A 13,444-nucleotide genomic window follows, 5' to 3' on the forward strand; every position below is an offset into this window, starting at 1 on the left:
TATAATTGCATTTTATTTTCATACATGTGAGTAAAGTACAAGTCAACAAACTTTTAGGTCCCGCTTAAAAATTATGATTAATTTTTAATCATTTTCTTATTTTCAAGAAGTGAGTTAATCTCAAATTAACTTAGGGTTATGTTGTCTTTATTCCTAAGTGCTACGCTCAAAATATTACTTAAATGTCTAAGATTGGGTCATATTTACTTCAATGTTAGGAGCATATAGTATAAGACTCAGAAAACTGATCAAAACTTATATTATTGACCCACTAATAGCTATAAATATTAATTAGAAAGACTAAAAGTACAAGTGGAGATATATATTTTCTAAGATTATTACTGGGTCAGTAAGTAATTTCCAGCAGTTGATTTAATTTTTTTTAAAATTTCTTAAGTTTAAAGTGTGGGAGCATTTTATTTTTTTCTGGCAATTCTCTAGTTTTGAGATGCAACATTTTTGGCAAAAGTCTATTTGATCTCTCTTTATCGAGGTAGTTAGGTAGTTAGAAGAGACTTCCCTTACGAAAATTTAAGGTATATTTAAGGTTGAATTGAGGTATTAAGGTTGATTTGAGGTATATTTGAGGTACATTTAAGGTTGCTGAGAAAACAGCAATAAAAATTATACTTCGTAAAAGTTGTAATTAAGATGTACGAGGTTGCTTTATATATACTTCAGCTTATTTTGAGGTTGTTTAAAATCAACTTCAAATCAACCAGGCTGATGAGGTGATTTTCAAGGTATACCAGGTTGATTTTCTGACACTTGTAACAAAAGAGGTATTTTTGAAGAATTAAATTTTTTACCTTATTTTAAATAAAGAGAGTGAGGTATTTATTGAGGTATATGAAGTCATTTTATTTATACCTAAGCTTATTTTGAGGTTGTTTTAAATTTACTTCAAATCAACTAGACTGATAAGGTGATTTTTAAGGTATACGAGGTTGTTTTTCTTACACTTGTAACAAAAGAGGTATTTTATGAGGTATAAAAATATCAACCTTATTTCAACTAACGAGAGTGAGGTATTTACGAGGTATTAAAAATATACCTTATTTCAACTAAAGAGAGTGAGGTATTTATTGAGGTATATGAAGTCATTTTATATATACCTAAGCTTATTTTGAGGTTGTTTTAAATTCACTTCAAATTAACCAGACTGATAAGGTGGTTTTCAAGGTATACGAGGTTGTTTTTCTTACACTTGTAACAAAAGAGATATTTATGAAGTATAAAAAAATCAACCTTGTTTCAACTAACGAGAGTGAGGTATTTACGAGGTATATACAACAACCGAGTGATAACCGTAAATACGAGAGTGAGGTATTTACGAGGTATATAAAAAAATATACCTTATTTCAACTAAAGAGAGTAAAGTATTTATTGAGGTGTATGAAGTCATTTTATTTATACCTAAGCTTGTTTTAAGGTTGTTTAAAGTACATTTCATATTGACTAGCTCACTTCCCAGAGTTCCATGCGAGCCGGCAAATGGCGTGTGTGTTGAAAATCGAAAGTCTATTAAAAATTCTGTAAGTGTGCCTGACATTTATTAGTTTAGTTTTATCACTTTTAATCAAATATGCTTCAATTTTCAAACTTATATTTTATTATTTTTATTTTAAAGACACGTCCTAATCTTAAATAATTTAAGTTGGAGGATATTTTTAGAGGCTATCGTTACAGGCTTAGCAATAAGAGAGAACAATCGAAATATTTCTCGTCGCTGTTTAGGGTAACGTTACTGGCGAATCATTACAGCAGGTTATGCACAGTATATTTTATTGTTTATAATTTATTCAAATAGAACTATTCTTTTTATTTTTCTTAAATGTATATGTTTTAACATAGCAGTATGCAAGCTGATTAATTGAGTGAAATATTCATAATTTCTCTTATAAATAAATCATTGAAAATGGAAAGATTTTTTTAAATAGCTATATATATANATATTTACAGGGCTTATCTACAGTTCCCTGATATTGCTGAGATGACCTAGGCTGTAAATAGCACATGCGCAGCGGCGCAGAAGGAGACTAGCAAGCTACTGCTCTGCCTTTCCCTGGGAAATAGATCTGAATTTATACCTAAAAGAAAAAGTAATCTCTCCTAATAAACTACAGAATTTATGTAATTGTATATAACAATAGTTTGCTAGATATTTGATAATTGAAAACTAGCAACTGTACTAGCTTACTTCTCCTTGTTTGATCAAAAAACTGCTATTTTCACTACATGTTATTTTTTCGCAATTTACCCACGTCAATTATTTACTAAGTAGATTGTTATTACTGATTAGAATATTGAGCAGAATTAAATTAAATCCGATTTCAAGTTTATGTGACAATTTGTTTCAAGGTTACGAGCATTTTTATGCACCTGTTTATGTTTCACTACTTCAAAAATTTGCGAATTTCGGAAATCTTAAATTTTTTAGAAATAAGTCAGTATAGTATGCAATTTTAATCCTGAATTGAATGAAATCAATTGCAAATAAAAACATTTATTGTTGAAAGTAATATGCATTTTTTGGAATTTCATCCTATGGGATGTATTTTATATTTAAACAAGTGTTTGCAACAACTAACTATTAGTTTTATTCTGCTCGGTATTATAAGTTATATAGAAGATATTATTTTCAACTTATTTTAAAAGTATTATTTCTAATAATTCTCTCTTAGACATTTTCTTCACATAAAAATTACTCACAATTTTAAAATAAATGCTCCTTATCAGCTTGTAATTTGTTCTATTCGATTGAGTATAAAAAAAGAATACAAATTGGCACATAACATTAAATTTTTAAATTATTAAACGATTTTTGATTCTTGATTTTATTGATTAAAAAATATTAAAATAACTATTTTTAAAAAACTCTGATGTGATTGACAATAACGTAAGTCTTTTTCAGAATCAGCGTCAAAAATTAAAAAAAAAAAGCTATTAGATTCATGAAGTCTGACAAAAAGTTTAAAAATATGGACTTGGTTTATTGAGATTAAAGATATGTAAAAAAGCAAAGAGAGAAAATCTAATTATCAAACTTACAAGTTAATGTTACCAGATGTATAGAAAAGTAAAAAGTGTTAAAATTGCAAAATAAGATTGGAATTATGTATTTGAATTTGATTGTAAAATGACACACCTTAGGTTGTTGAATAAATACTTCCACGAGTGTAAAAAAATATACTTCAGACTGATAAGTAATAGCCTAAGGTTGAAAATGAAACACTTTAAAGTAATAAATATCTACCTCTCCACAGATGTAAAATTAAACACCTCAGATTAAAACATGTATACCTCAGGGGGTATATTTAAGGTATATTTGAGGTTGATTTTGAGGTATTCATTTGCACCCTTTTCAACTTTAACGACGTATTTAAATAACAACCTCCTTTATACCTTTAAAATATACCTCGTTTATACCTCATTTATACCTCGATTTTTTTCATAAGGGTTAGTATTTGAGGACAAAATTTTGAACTCGATAAAATTCTTCATTTTCTCATAAATGTAATGTTTAAGTGTCTAAACAAACGACAGCAAGTAATAAATTATTAAAATGCTTACTCTTTTCAAACTCTCCAGTTAAACTATATTATATAAAAACTCGACTTCGAGTGAAATGTTGGTGATCCTTTCTGGTCTTGCTGGAGCTTAATTAAACTGTAATAACAAATAAGTTGAGTTTAAACTTTTTCCGTTCTACCACGTGACCTGGCACGGAATATCTTGCACTTGTTGTAGAATGCAAACAAATTGAGGTTACTAGCTTTTACATTCTAATCAACAAGTGCAGGAGAATCTAGCAAGATCATATCTTTTGGGGATTTCCATAGAAATTATAATGTAGAAATCTAGTAATCGCAACTTGTTCGTGGCGTGTAAGATATCGATTGTTAGATCACACTATAGTACGGAAAAGTTCCTAGCGTACAGCCTTATAATTAAGAAAAAGTTTTTTGGCAATAATATATTTCTACTAAACTCGGTGGCGTGACAGCCCATAGAAAGTTAAGTTCTACTGTGTCCATCTTAGTTCTCTTGACCTTGGGCTCTGGGGGTGCTGGAGCAGATGTTCCGGTTGAGTGGTCAGCCAAATGCGGAGTCCCCAGTGTTTACTCCCCAAGCATACTTGGTACTCATTTTATCGACCCACTGAAGGGATGGAAGGCTGAGTCAACCATGCCAAGTCCGAGGATTGAACCAGGGACCTGTGACTTGAGAGAGCAAAGCCCTTCCACCCAGCCGCAGGGAAAATAATATATGTTTACAAAAAGAGAAAAAAACTTCTTGAAACTTAATCAAATTCCGTATACAAAAAAATTACCATTAATCAAAGAACATCATATAGCTGTCGTTCCATCAATTCAACTGATTTCTTCACTTCAGTCAGGGTCTTAAAAAAATAATTCAAAAAAATAGTTTACGTGTTAGGATAAAAATAGCGTTCCAATCCGTTATTCAACACTTGACATATAAATTACTCGTTATTGGAAAACATAAATTTGAGATAGTTCAGATAAATCAAAGTAAAGGTTCAATGGCATACAAGCCAGTTCAAAGGAACACAAACAGTAGATACGTTCATAATAGGGAAGCTCTCATACTGGCGAGCGATGACATTACCAGTCATGAGGATACTATGCGATTCTATATCTATCCAGTCATGGGTTACTATTGATCTTACTGGGCGATACTTACGATTTCCCCCTACATCACCTAAAAGTTTGTCGCAATATTTACGGGTTACCTTGTATATTTCTGAAAATAAAAACAAGGGCAAAAACTTCATGAAAAACTGCTGAAATGGTCGGTCAGTAATCAGTTCTTAGTTTATATTTATTACTAATGCAGTGTTAAAGTAATAAGTTGCGTACAGGATATCCACGGAAAAATAAACTTCAAATGATTTCTCGCGAGAGTTCTAATATAGTTAATTAATTATTATTATATTAATTACATGTGAAAAACAGAATTATGCAGGAAATTGTATAACAAAAAATAATAGCAATTTTATTCATTTATATAAAATTCAATGTTTTAATTAGGCCTATATAGCACAAATATTAAAGTTTCCCATTAGGGCAAAGAATCTTAAATTAAAGTAAACTTTTAGAACCTCCGTCTGTGGAATAAATTAATTTTAGGGACGTAATGAAATGAAAATAGTAGTTTCTGTTAATGTATAATTCAATAATTAATTCAAAATAGATCAAATAAATTTTATAAATAAATTTCAGAATCAAAAACTTTTTTAACCGAAAAATTTGTAAAATTCTAGGATATGATGCCTCTAAATTACTCCGGAAATAAAGGTATGAATTACATTTAGTACAATGTACTTACTCAGTACAGTATACGTTTTAACATTTGAATGTGTCAAATATGTTGAAATGCACGTTATTGACATGTTATGGTGTTTTTTCTCCATACTAATTAGACTTGTTATGCTGCCTTTTTCCTAGCATATAGTATGTAATTGACTTGTTATGGTGTTTACCATTGTCATATTCGCAATTCGGAAATTATTAGTTTCTCTAAATAATAAATTTCGGCATAACCTAATATATTTCAGAAAATTTATAAAACTATTTTTTTCTGATAAACTAAATTGGAGTTATAATAAAAAAATGCAAAAGTCTAGAGAAATATAAAAATATTGTATTCTTTTTAAAATTACAGTTTGAAAAGCAAATTTAATTTCTTAGGGATTTTATTGCTTTTAGTTTTTAGTTTAAAGATAGTGCTTTATAAAAGAAAGTTTTTACTTCTTTTTTCCCAAAAAAACAAAAACAACAACAACATTTAACATGGATTAGAAAAAGAACGAAATTATTTTCATAAAAAATTATTAAAACATTGAATAAATAGCCAAAATTATTCTGTTTTTTAAATTTAAAAGACATTTGTTAGGGAACATGTGTCCCTTTTCTTAATAAAAGAGGAATTTCTGTCTTTAAAAAAGTATTTACGTAATTTTAAAACCCAAAATTATTTCAACGTGGAAAGTATCTATTCAAGGATTATTACACTTCATTCTAAAGTAAATGATTAGTTTGAAAATTTTTAAAAGTAATTAGGCATTTAATAAACCAAGTAATTACTTTTTTAGTTCCCAAAAAAAAAAGACTTGTTTGAGTTAGATGTTTGAATCAGAGTAAAACAAACACTAAATTAGTTCGTTTATTTGTTTTGAGAAATAATTTAAGCGTGATAACATTTTTCGCAAAATTTTTTCATTGTTTACTAATTTAATATTTAATGAGCCAGAGAACTTCTTTTAGAAAATTGCTTTGAAATACTGAACTTCAATATATTATTAAACTTCCTTTTCCTTTGTTTTTAATTTTCTTTAAAAAAAATATATAAAAAATTGAATGAAAAAACGCTTATAGGAAAAACTTATGGAATGAATGTCTATACATTTGAAAAAAAGAATCCAAACTACAATAATCAAATGGGAATGTATAGTAATCATATACGAAAATAATGTAATTTAAATGAATAAATAAAATTATGCATTTTAAGTTAGTGTTTCTTTGGAACAGTGTTAGAAATTCGGGTGTAAATTCAAAAAATGTTTAAAGTGTTCCTTCCGTAGCATAATATCTACAAAATATCTGTACTTACTAAATCCATGATGCACTACAACTTTGTAAATCACTCCACACCTAACTTGTACGGTTTTGAAGTTGAAAGTACCTACTCTTTTCTAATTAGGTGGCACCACAAGCGATATTTTTTGTTAAACAAAGCTACTTTTCTATACGTTGATACCACTTTTAGTTCCAAAACCGATTAAAAGCTAATATGATGCAAACAAACTTTGTTGCATTGCTACAACTACAACTGATAGGGTAAAGTTTTTGATTTATTTTGAACTGTCAATTTATTTTAACTGTTTAAGCTGTAACAAAAATTTAAACACATTATAGTTTTTACAAGGATATCAAAAAAAAATTGAAATAAAGGAGATTCTCCAAGATTGAAAAAAGATTCTCGACTTAAAAAGATTTAATTTAATTTAATCATAAAAAAAAATTCCCCTAAGATTAAGATTTAATTAGAAGATTAATTAAGAAAAGAGAGATTGGTAAAAAAGTTGATTAAAAATAATACTAATGTTTTAAACTGTTTATGGCAGTTACAGGATTATATTTTTGTATATCGCACCCTTGCTACAAAAGTGCCACAACTCAAAAAACTACGTTTTCCAGGAATTGCAAAAAACTGTTCCCGGGCTGACTAGGCACATTTTAGTATTTTTGAATTTGTCAATATGAAGACCGATACATCTCAAACTATGATCGTTAGTCATTGTTCTAGTTTTCCCATCTTTCCGACTCAAAATTCAAATTTTTCAAGCTACGACTGTTTTGATTTTTCACGTACAAAGAATGGAGTAAATTATTTTGAGTTGGGGCGCTTTTGAAGATTGTTTTCTGGACATATGACACTCTTGATGACTTAAAATGAAAATAGCTTTTTAGTTACGACGTTTTGTTACTGCTCCATCATGGATTTATTTTACGTTTTTAAATAATCTAATAGAGATCAACTAGGTAGGTACAATACAATGGGTAATGTGTGAATAAAAAAAGTTGCCCAAATTAATGAAAAAGCAATAATACTTTTATTTTTCTCAAACAAAACTCTTTGACGAATAATAAACTGTGAAAAAGTTCAAAACAACAAGAACGATAAGAATAATTAAATAGTAATGCTAATGACTACAGTTTCAGTACACTCATATTGCAGATTATATTATATTATTATTATATTATATATTATATTATTATATCATATTGCTGCTTTCACTAGATTCCACACGAGATCTGATCATTTTGTGTCTACAAAATTATTATAATAATATAACAAGAAAAACGTTAATCAAAAGAAACCTGGTAGGTAGGTACCACTTAATTTAAAAAATTAAAATATTTGAAATTAATGTTCTTCTATCAGGCTCTCAACTGGTAACACGTGGTTACATTTTGCAAACTTATTCAAGAATAGTTTTAAAGAAATAGTTGTAATAATACTTTGGGACTATGTTTTTATCAACAAGATCTTGGATATCTCGTTTTTTATTGTCAGGCAACGGAATCTTAGCTGAATAAGCCTGAACCAACTGGATGGTATTCAAATCTTCTTTAGATCGAGTTTTCTTCTTGTTGCACATGTCTACCTTCTTGAAAGTTTCGTCACTGTAGGATGCTTTGTAGAAGAATGAACGAGGTTGATCTTGTTCGACACGAAGGATCTTGATGTCTTGCCACTTTATTTTGTTCTTCTTAGTGTCCATATTAAAGTTTTTACCCCATTGCTCTTGCAGCAGTTTTAAGTCATAAAAATCTTCGAATGTGAGCTCATGAACGTGGTAAGGGGGACCCTGTTTTTCCGCTGTCTGAATCAGAGTCACGTACTGTGCAGGTACGTAAATCGGTGAGGATTTTAGATGTCTCGAAATTTGTTTTTCGATGAGGCTGTGAACATTGTCACCTTCGTTTTGTGAATGTCCACGGATTAGAAATTTGTGCGAAATACTTCTGATTTTGAAAGCTTGTGTGGCATATGCATAGGAAGCAAGTAAATACTTGTTTTTCTGTTGGCCACAACAGTTGTCTGAATAAAAGATCACATCAATCTCGCTGCTGTTGGCCTTTTCCACTAATGACTTAAGGTATCGAAGAACACAACTCCCCACCTCCGTAGCTCCACGCGCCTACCCTCAGTTTCATTCCAAAAGTAACAATCCACATTCTTAGCGCTCAAATCACTTATAGTAAAATTGTAACAGTTCATTTTAGTTTTGTAGTAAAATGATGAAATTAAACCTCTTGGTGCTGGCATTACTACTTGCAGGTCGTAAACAGCAACGTACACACCATTTGTGTTATTTTTGTCAGTGTCCTTTTCTCTGCGAGATAGTTCTTTTTCTCTTTGGTGAGTGTTGAAGCGTTCCATCAGCTGTTGCTTTTCTTCATCGTTTGCGTTTTTGTATGATTCACAAAGATCACAGAGATCTTTTTTAGGCACGAAAAACGATATGTTAAATTCTCCATTTAATATACGATTAAGCATAATAATGCGCAAACGGTAGATGCTGTCTCTCACGGTCATCTTTGTAGTCACGGTACAGATCAGTCAAACTTTTGTTGCCCTCAATATACTCTCGATTGGTTTGAGCTCTTAAATAATGTGACTCGACTCTGGGTATGGCATTTATGAATTTTCCAACACTTTCTTTTATTTCAGGATCAACCACTGGCTGCTTTCCGTGCTTACCTCTCTTGTCAGAATCAACAAATCCGGATTCCGTCTTCTTTGCTAAAGCTGAGCGGATAGGTCTATCATTAAGATCAAACGTAGACATAAAGAACGTTTTACACACTCTGATACGTTGCTTATTTAAATCAAAGTAATACGCCATGTTCAAGCCTCTTAGGTTTTGTGTACTAGAATATCTGTATTTGGGTTTGATTGGATCTGCATGATTGACAATAAATTCTCTTTGCCTTTGTAAACAACCGAGATTCCAGTAGGCAGAAAAAATCTCGACCCGAGCTGTGTCATCAATTTTGGTACTACAGCGTAGCGTCATCAATTTTGGTACTACAGCGTCGGCATTTATCTCCACAAGGTGGCCCTATTTTTCTTGAGCCAAACTGCTTTTTTTGTTTTTGACGCAGAAACGTACGGTTTCCCTGAATTCCTATTTAATTTCGCTTTCTTACTACAGCATTTTTCAGGATTTCGTACTCTTCTCTTTCCTTTCTTCCCTGCTTCATCACCTACTTTTTCAGGTCTTTCGTCTTCTGAGCTGCTACCACTTTCACTCTCATACATCAAATCATCACTGAAATTAGGGTCAGCATCTGTGTCATCTTCGTCACTTCCTTCACTGGAAATAACAGGCTGTTCATTTGTCACTTTGGTCACTCGCAAAACAGTAGGATTGCTGGTATCATACAAGGCAGCATAAGAAACACTACTTTCTTTTGGTCCAGAAGTACCTGGAAAGCCAGAAGCGTGGTGAGTGGAAAAATGTGAACTTACCTGCTCATTTGCTCCAGGTGAATTAGATTCATCATTAGAGCTGACTTCACAGTTACCAACCGAAACACTGGATGATTGTTCCTCCCGTCTAAGTTTTTCCATAGCAAGTTTAACCAAAACAGCACCCCGACCTGTAGCCTCCATTGTCGTTTTCCCTCTTTATAACATCAAAAGTGACACATTTTGAGTTCAAACCAGCAAATGTTTTTCACTCATTCATCAAAAACGACATAATTCAAAATACGAAACAATCCTATTTCACAAATGAATCATCTAAAATGCCGCAATTCAAAATCATTCAACTGATCACTACCAATTGAAACAAAAAAAACTCCACAACTCGAAATATAACAGTTTAGAAGATAAACGATACGCACGTTACTCTACGACGGCTGAACGACAACTCAAGATGTGGCATTTCAGTGGAAGGGGTCCTATGCATCTTGATAACAACAAAACGCCATATCTAATGACGGTCATAACTCAAAAATTACAATTTTTGAGTTGTGGCACTTTTGTAGCAAGGGTGCGATATATTTTTCATCAAAAATATATTTTAATTTTATTAGCATAATGATTGAGCACTTGAGTTTTAATAACACGACATTTCGATATTTCAATGAGATATTTTATTTTATTTAATAACCGTCGTTGAACAGCTGACCCAATTTTTATGGGTTTACGACTACTGATGTTCAACTCCGCAGCCTTGTAATTTTGAACCCAATCCAGAAGACGAGGGAGCTCCTGGATCGAGTTTTGGGACTTTTCGAGTATTGGGATCGTGTAGGACTTTTTTGATGCAGCTAACCCGCATTTGAGTTACATGGAGAGGAAGACCACGAGAACCTCCCACGGTTAGCATGACGGCAAGGGGATTCTAACCCATGATCCGCCTAACACTGAGGATGTTTCACGTCAGCACTGTGGTCAGTGTAAGCCGGATGCGGAATGCATATCGACTGGGATTCGATCCCGGTTCGCCTCATGGGAAGGCGAGCGCTCTATCTCCTGAGTCATCGCGGCTCTTAATGGGATATTGAACACTTTAACACTGCCAATCTGTACTTTAAAAGAAATGCTTAGTCGATTCTTATATTTTTATTATTTACAAAATTAGGCGCAGAAAGTATTACGACAAAACAACAACAGAAAATGCAACAGTAAAATAAAATAAAAAATATAAAAAAACATATTTTGTGCGACAAAAAAAAGCATGAAAAAATGTAATGTAGCAAAATGAAGTATCCTGAGAATCTAAATCAGAAAAGTAGATTTTTATTTTAGAAAAAAAAGACCGAAAAAAACCACTCGCATTTTATTTAATTTATTTGGGCATCGTCCAATAAAATGCATTGCGTCAGTCAGTAAAAACGTAGCATGAGATCGGAGTTACGCACTTTATATTATTTGAGAATTTTAAGTGAATAATATTATTACTTTTAGGCGTGCTTTCTGCCATTAACTCTGAACTACGAACCGGTGACACGTGTCAATTATTATGGATCTATAAATTGCTTTACGTTGAATAGTTTTTTTGTTCATGCTTTAACGGCGGGTAAAAATACAGACAATTCTTTTATTTTATTAAAGGGCTTCGGAGAAATTATAAAAATATCTTATAACCAATTCGCATTTATCCTACGTAATACGGAGTTATGCTTACAAGTATATTCTATTTCAATTTAGTCAACAAAGTAAGAAAAAAAAATAAACGCATATAAGTAAATCGAAACAAAATTATGAATATAAACGTAAATTAATGAATATTAAATGCATAAAATTATTGTTAATGCTTATAAATGTAAAAAAAACAATAAAATATATTATAATAATCATTTTTTGATCAATATCATTTAAAAAATTAATAGTATATGAATAATATAGTAAGTAAATGATTTTTTAAATGAATCAGTAAATTACGAAATATATATAAAAAATATTAAATTTTAATTCCATAAAGAATTAATGCATGGAATATACATGTATGGGAAAATAAGGAAATGGATAAAAACCCAAAGAATTATCAAATTTAATACGTTTTCCTTACTTTTTATTCACTGAACTGAAGTAATATTCAGTTAAGTATTTTTAGTTTACATAAAAATTTTCCAAAATTTGTTTAGCTACACACAAATAAACGTTTAAACTTTAATAAAGCAACATGAAATAAATGTTCAGAATCAAAATATTTTATTTTATAACCGTCGTTAAACAGCCAATCGAATTTTTAGTCTACGACTACCACTGTTCAACTAAGTATCCTTGTAATTTTGAACCCAATTCAGAAGACAAGGGAATTCCTGGATCGAGTATTGGTAGAAATCAGCACTCGTGAAGGACTATTTGATGAAACTTTTGAAGGACTTTTTGATGCGTTAGATGGAGAGGAGAGGAAAACCATGAAACTCTCCCACGGTATGCCCGACTGAAAGGAGACTCTAACCCATGATCCCGCTACCACTGAGGATATTTTACGTCAGCACAGTGATCGGTGCGAGTCGGGTGCGGAATTCGAGACAACCAGCTATTGCTGAGGTTCGTACCCGTCTCACCTCATTGGGAATAAAGCGCTCTCTCACTTGAGCTACCACGGATCAGAATCATAATATTAAAAGGTTTTTGATCGCCTTATCTTGCTGAAATTCTAGATTTCATTAATCTTCTACAAGGATTATTCAAAACTGTTTCTTTCCGTCAACCAAGATTTTTTGGAATAGTTTTATATTTTAAAAATTTCTATGAACTTAGTTATTGAGTTTATATTTTTTATTGAATATTTAGAAATCTATTTTAATTTAATTTCTACATTTTGGCACATCAGAGATTTTCTACCTACCATCGCCACACCATTTTCTTATCTAAATTCTTTTGTTTGTGTTCTTTTGTTTCTTATCTAACTTCTTATTTTGTGTAAGTTTGTTTTTTCTATCCTGTTAGTCAACCTTTCTTTTAATATTTTTTAAAAATTTTTTAAAACTTGTTTAGACTTTCTGCGGTATCTCTTTCTGCAGCTTTATCTTTTTCTGTTTTCTGATACGAGAGTGCTTCCATAATAAAGAACCACTGAAAGAGGTTCTTTATTATAGAAACGACACTATTGTATTTCTATTTATAAGGCATTATTTATGCTGTTTTTACGTAGTTTAGTTCAATTTATTAAATATTTATATTTCTTTTAAGTAGTTTAGTTCTATTCATAAAATGCCTCTTTAAAAACACGTTAGTACTATCTTAAATGGAGTTTCATCACGAGATATTTGTAACATTGAGATATTAGTTTGCGCTAAATTTTTACAGCTAATATGTGTGAGAAAAGGTATAAAATGCATAGATTTAAGTAAACCATCAATTTTTTTCATTTGCATTATATTTTACC

This window comes from Parasteatoda tepidariorum, chromosome 1 (assembly GCF_043381705.1).
Source record: "Parasteatoda tepidariorum isolate YZ-2023 chromosome 1, CAS_Ptep_4.0, whole genome shotgun sequence".
NCBI classification, from domain to species: Eukaryota; Metazoa; Arthropoda; class Arachnida; order Araneae; family Theridiidae; genus Parasteatoda; species Parasteatoda tepidariorum.